The 7,200-nt window shown below is 38.9% G+C and overlaps 1 pseudogene; it reads left to right on the top strand.

The window, feature by feature from the left end:
* Positions 1–1,391: 1,391 nt before the first annotated feature.
* LOC110209206 (lysophospholipase D GDPD1 pseudogene) lies at positions 1,392–2,310 on the top strand (annotated as a pseudogene).
* Positions 2,311–7,200: the final 4,890 nt, after the last annotated feature.

Genomic DNA, 7,200 nt, shown 5'->3' with positions numbered 1-7,200 from the left:
TTAAATTTAAAAAATAAAAAGGAGTAAGTCCACCTCTCATTATATAATATTCATTCTTCTCACTAATTATTAACCAATCAGAGTTCATTGCCACTGTCAAGAACACTCATTCTTCCTAGGGCATATAAATGTTGAGTGGGTTCCATGAAGGATCTTGGGCACTCTAGAGTGCCACTGACCCCTTTTATTAGTTACTCACTAGAATAATTAATAAAATAATTAACTACCCAGACACTATGTCTCTCAAACTTTTATGCGCCGTAATCCTTATCTGAAATGTCCAAGAAGTAGGAGCAAAGCCATACTTCAGGGTACCAGTGGATTTGTGACCACACCCCCTCCACGCCTTTGCATTTTGTTTGACTCTTATCCAAGTCCTCCAGTAAATCTTCCACATGTGGTGCAGCAGTCCACATATGAATCAGTCAATTAGTAAGCTAACATTTATGAAGTGCCTTACCAATCAGTGCCAGGCACTGTGCTAAGTACTGGGAATACAAAGAAGGGCAAAACCAAAACAAAACAAAGCTTTCTGTTCTAAAGGAGCTCACAGTCTAATGCTGAGGGTCTTCCTCAATCTCTTGAACTCTGAGGCTGTGGAGGAATGATATGAGCCATCAGTTATCCCTCACTCTCGATACACTACAAGCCCTGTCACTTTTCAAGGCATACATCTCTCCAATGGTATCTTCCATGCCAGTTCTCCTACAGGGGACGAGGGGTAGGGAGGAAAACTTGGGTTTGGAAAATCACAGGGAAGCTGAGTAGATCCTTAGGGAAATAGAATGATATACTCTTTCCAGTAGCAATGGCACTATTGATCTGAGTGGATGGAGAAAAGATGCCTGGGGTGTAAGGTGAAGCATGGCTCATGCCAGCTAAATATAATGGGCCAAATAAAACACTCACCAATCAAGAGAGTGCAGGCCCAGGACTGATAACAAATATGGATTGAGCTGAATTGAAAGCCTTAAAATGCACAGTTTGAAAGAATTTGAGTGTAAAACCTAGATGTAGACACAAAAGAACCCTGGGATTAGGGTAGTTGTCAGACACTGAACAGGTGCCCCCTGGCCAGACCCTGATCACACTAAAAACTGAAAAGCAAGACTGGGATGGTCTCCAAATAATGACTGTACCCACAGGCTTATTATCAGGTCTAGAAATCCCCATCTGTTCTTGAGCTGAGGCGATGTATGCCCTATTGTCTGTCTTAGCTTTCCTTCTTTCTCATTAGTGTCCCTCCCTCTAATCCTTCCTCCTATCGGATATTTTTGTTTTAAAAAATGGTCCGGAGGTGCTGCTGCCTCTGCTGCTCAGCTCTCAAGACACCGGGTAGGGGCAAAGGCCATCATGGGAGGGGACGCCACCCACCCACCCAAGCATCTGTGATGTCATCCTAGGCTGCGATTTACCTGCTGTCCACCCTGGGGGCTGTGTGGTGACCTCATTCTCGCTGCTTAAGTACCTGACCCTAATACCCAGAGGAAGAAGCAACAATTCCTCAGCAAACACATCTCTCACTGTGGAAGTGCTGGAGGAAACAATGGCAGCCTTTCAGCATGCAGTTAATATGGGAACTGATATGCTGGCACTGGACTGCCACATCACAAAGAATGAACGAGCGGGCTTAGCTTGCAATGGGAATCTGAAGAGATCAACTGGAGTAAGTGTGAACAACTCTGACCTGAAGTACTGTGAACTCCCACCTTACCTTGACAAACTGGGAGCAACATTTCAAAAAGGAAGCCTGAGTGAGGGAGAAGACAAGCACCTTCCACTACTGAAGCAAGCTTTTGAGGCCTTCCCTCACATTCCAGTAAACACTGATATCAAAGTCAGCAACCTGCTGATTAAGAAGATTTAAGAGTTGGTAACTCAGTACAAATAAGAACACTTGACGATGTGGGGCAATGCCAAATAAGAAACTGCAGAGAAGCGTCACAAAGAGAATTCAGATATCCCCACACTCTCTTCAGTCTACATGTTCTGTTCATTCTTGGCCTGTTCTACACTGGCCTCTTGCCCTTTGTGCCCTTCTGTGAGCAGTTTTTTTGAAACCCCAATGCCTTCTATAATACTGCAACTAAAGGAACCACAGAGCATGTCAAGAAGTCAAAAATTTCTCATGCTGACAGGTTGCTAATGAGGAAAGCCTTATTTGACCACCTCACTGCTCGAGGCATTCAGGTATCTGTTTGGGCACTAAATGAAGAGCACAAATACAAAAAAGCTTTTGATTTCGGAGCAACTGGGGTGATGACAGACTATCCAATGAAGCTCAAAGAATTTTTACATAATTATGCATAAGTTAACATAAAAATGCATGTAAAGAAGACTAAGGAATATTCTCTCTTTTTTTCAGCATCACAGAAATAAGCCATTTCCAGAATGGTAAAAGATGTAAATCAATTGAGTTCCATTAACTCATTTTCAAGCCTGGTTCACAACATAGAAACTATAATTTATATTTATTTTAAAATATATTCCAGATTTTATGTTTGTACATGGTGTGTTTAGAAAGCTAACACTGACTGGGATAGAGCAGGTAGGAGATGAATAGCAGATCAAGATTTCTGTGTTCTACCTATTGCAAACAATGTGCAAATCAAAGACTAACATAAACAGACTAGGTAAAATCCAGGACTTGGATGGATTTTGACATTCACTGGGCTGAGATCAGTTAATCAGTAAAACTAAATTATGGAAAAACTGCCAAAAAAAGAAAAAAGAAAAACTGCAGCCATTCTTAAGTTGGCTCTTTATTTCTAGACATATTGCTAGCCTGTACAGTGAAAAAGAAACCAGTAGAAGAAGCAGTAAAAACAAACAAGCAAAAAACAATGACATAGTTATCTGTCAAGACACACACTAAATAACTGGAAATACCACAATCTGACCAGAAACAAAATCTGTAGACTGAATTAATTTTCCTTTGGCTATTTTTATATACTTTCGTTAATGTTAGACTAATCTTTGAAGTTTTAGGGGGCATGTGCATGTGTGTATATGTACATATGTGCATACATAACTATCAACTGTAAGGCTAACTTTATTTTCATTGTAGGTTATTAGTGAGACTAGAGCAGGGGTGGGGAACCTGCAACCTCAAGGCCACATGTAGCCCTCTAGGTCCTCAAGTGCAGCCCTCTGAATCCAAACTTCACAGAACAAGATAGAGTGCTGGACCTCAAGGCCACAGGTTCCCCACCCGTGGGCTAGAACCTCTCAAGAGACGGAAGATACAATTTGTGATGAGGCCTAATTGTACTTTGCGGGCCTATTGCTGGATGTACAAAACCACTTTGACTTTTCAGCATCTTCATGATGTAAAGAAGGCGACATCATTATTTCCATACTTTTAGATAACCCACCTGATCTGTATCCACTGTTTTGCTAATCACGTAGTCCCTTTTGATGTTAAATGGAAATAAGATTTACCAACATTCTAAGATTACCTCTCTCAGCCTTTGTTCTATAACGATGTGTAAATTTATTTCTAATCTATTTGTCATCAGTGGGGCCTCTGACCTCTGGTCAGCAGCAGACCATGGTCTATGGTAGGGCAGGTGAGATCTCAGACACTTGTCATTTGTAAACCATTTTGTCATGAAGGATAATCATTCTCTCCCATCAGGGTAAAAATAACATTTAAAAAAAAACAGAAATAAAGTTTTCCAAGGACATACTGGGAAAAAATAGTCTGATATTCAGACTCTAATGTACATCACTTACCATATGAACTTGGTAATTTGCTTCCTCCCTACAAGTGGAAGAATTTTCCTGAGAAACAGCAACTCCCTACATCCCTTAGCCTATTATCTGACGCTCATCCACCTGGCAGTTGTTAGCCCACTCCATGGGGTTTTTTTTGCCTTGTGGCTGTCTTCTGCCCTCAGCTTGGTCCCATGGCCCTTTGTTAACCCCTTGGGCCCTGATGTAACTGCTATATTTTTCACCTTGTTTATTCCCACTAATGAAAAATAAAAATGGCACTTCATAACCTGCAGATTTAGGCAAAGGCCCACATACAGGAAGATCAGTCTGAGAATAAGTTAATATTTTAGGCTATTAACCTCTAAGCAACTTAACTACCCCAGGCACAGGTTTTGATTCCCTCCATCCTTTAATAAGCATAAACAGACCATAATATCTTCAAAAAGAACCTTATATCTGGTATCTGTGCATATGTCCTTCCTCACACATAAACATACACACAAACACACATAGAGTAGACTGTAAGATTTTTGAAGACCAGATCCTTTTTCTTCCTTGTATCTCTAGTGCCTGGTACAATGCCTTATACATAACAAGTGTTTAACAAGTTCTTATTGAAGTAAATTTAATTTGTCGCATAGCACATAAGACAGGTTTCCCTCAGATCCATGCAATTAATCTTTTTTTAAAACATTTTTATTTAAAATTTTGGGCTCCAAATACTATCCCTCCCTCTCTCTCCTACCCCCTCCAAGATGGTAAGCAATCAGATATAGGTTATACACTTCAATTATGTAAAACATTTCCATATTAGTCATTTTGTACAAGAAGACTCAAAAAAATTTTTTTAAAATGAAAGAAAGTGAAAAACAGCATGCTTCAGTTTGTATTCAAACAAAATCAGTTCTTTCTCTGGAGGCAGATAGTATGCTTGATCAATAGTCCTTTGGGATTGTCTCAGATCATTGTATTACTGAGAATACCTAAGGCATTCACAGTTCTTCACTGAATAGTATTGCTGTTACTGTGTATAACATTCTCTTGGTTCTGTTCACTTCACTATGCGTTGGTTCATGTAAGTCTTTCCAAGTTTTTCTGAAATCATCCTGCTTATCATTTCTTATAGCACAATAATATTCCACTACAATCACATACCACAGCTTGTCTAGACATTCCCCAATTGACGAGCACTCCTTTAATTTCTAATTCTTAGCCACTACAAAAAGAGCTGTTACAAATAGTTTTGTACAAATAGGTCCTTTTCAATTTTTTTATGTCTTTGGGAATGGCTAGACAAGCTGTGGTATATGATTGTAGTGGCATTGCTGGATCATAGGGTATGTGCAGTTTTATGGCCCTTTGGGCATAGTTCCAAATTGCTCTCCAGAATGGTTGGATCAGTTCACGTTGCATTAGTGTCCCAGTTTTCCCCCAACATCCAACATTTTCCTTTTTCGTTGTATATCAGAGTCCATAAAATGAGTCTTGATCAGAAGCAAGGCACACTAAATTCACAACCCGAGGTAGGTAAGTATTAAACACCAAATACTTTAGGAACAAAATAGATGTCCTTTAAGGAGTCATTGGAATTCCTAGCTCCCAGTATCATTGCACTAAGCAAAAGCCCTCAGTATGTTGGGGAAAGTGGAAAGTGATGGCAATGTCAAGATAACCAGAAAGGAGTAGGCAACCTCTCTAGGTAATATCAATATCCAGATGGCAAAGTATAAAAAGATATGGTATTGGAGGTAGGCGAGGGGGTGGGGAGGGGAGGCTGGTGGTGTTTATGTTCCTGAAGTGGGCTGGTTCTGTACCTTAGACACAATTTAGCAGCATCAGCATTGGACTGGTTCAGAACCATGGATAGTTCCAAATGTACAGTTCAGTTGTTTCCATTACATTTGACTCTTTGTAATCACTTTTGGAGTTTACCCAGGCTCAATAACATCTAGGTTACAGACTTTAAGTGTTACAGAAACAATGTATGCACATACTGATGTAAAAGAAGGACATTATTCGATCTCTTGTATCCACAGAATAGCAAGGTATATTATGATGTTTTACTGTAATTGTTTTCTAGGAAAGAAAGAAGAACTAGGGGAGAAAAACTGTTAAAGCAAGGATATGTTCTCACAAGCTAGAGATTTAAATTGAGCATGAGGACATTATCTTTTTTTAAATGCATGCTATAAATCTTTTTAGCAGTCAGAGGAAAGCTATTGAGGAACCAGCATTGATAGCAATGGATATGGCCTACTTTGGCAGCATAATATTTTGCATATCATCACCTGAAGGAACTTAATTTGCCAAGGTTGTCCACCCTGATAGACAAGTTTAAGCTTTCAATTAGAGTTCTCTGGATCACTCAAATTAAAAACAGCTTTGAAATCATTTAAGGTATGTTTAAATTTATACAAGAAACTATATAATATTATGGTTCTACACCCTCATTTTAGAACAAATTTAATAATACATGTTTAGAATAGTCCATTCTGAATGCTTTATGTCAGGGGTTCTTAACCTGGGATCTGCAAACTTGCTTTAAAAAAATTATAATTATATTTCAATATAATTTGGTTCCTTTGTAATCCTATGTATTTTATTTTACACATTTCAAAGTATTGATCTGAGAAGGGATCTATAGGCTTTACAAGACTTCTGAAGGGGTCCACAACACAAAAAGGTCAAAAATCCCTGCTTTAAAATAGTTTTATATATTAAGCTTTTAGGAATTTTTTAAAGAACCTGCAGTTGGGTATGTTTGGAAGCATGAGGAGAAAAGTGTAGGAAACAAACACTCTGCAAGCAAGAGGGAAGGAGAGTTAGATTATCCCTAGGGAACATTCAGCTTATGAGGATATCTAAACATTTCTCTCTTTCAAAGAGAGGTAATAAGGGGGAAAATTGACCTGCAACCCCTGGAAATTCAACCTAGAATTCTGGCATCTTGCCAGAATGTAATTTTTCCATTATCCTACATAGTAGTCTGACATTAGCTCTACCATCTTTTGTATTCCCATTAAAACTTTGTCCAAGGCTACTTAGAAAGATGAAGTTTATCTATCCCTTAATAACATAGAGTAAGTCTAGTCATTCCCATATAGGACCGTCCTCCAATGTCTCAGAATGGCATGGAGGAAGTCCTGGAATCTTGGAGGCTACATTATTCGAATCTAAGCTCTGACATCATTTATCAAACTTGGAGAGCTTTGAGGATGGTACTTCATGTCTACCATTTAAAGACCCTAGCTAAGGTCAGGGAGGCTCATTTCCAGGTTGAACACAGTAACAAATCACAAAGGAGATTTGATTTGCATTGTGGAAAGGGATACCACATTAATGAAAACACAAATTCTAGAAATAGTAGTGTAAATCCATTACTCTTAAACCTATATAAAGGAAAAGCATCCAGTCTATTTGTTAGAACTATGATTTCTTATTTTCTTCTTCCAAGTTATAGCAATCATTTGGAGTTGTGAACTA

Source organism: Phascolarctos cinereus, unplaced genomic scaffold (genome assembly GCF_003287225.1).
Source record: "Phascolarctos cinereus isolate Bilbo 61053 unplaced genomic scaffold, phaCin_HiC Scaffold_1;HRSCAF=81, whole genome shotgun sequence".
Taxonomy (NCBI): domain Eukaryota; kingdom Metazoa; phylum Chordata; class Mammalia; order Diprotodontia; family Phascolarctidae; genus Phascolarctos; species Phascolarctos cinereus.
Note: the sequence above shows the minus strand (reverse complement) of the source record. Positions and strands in the feature narration are given on the sequence as shown.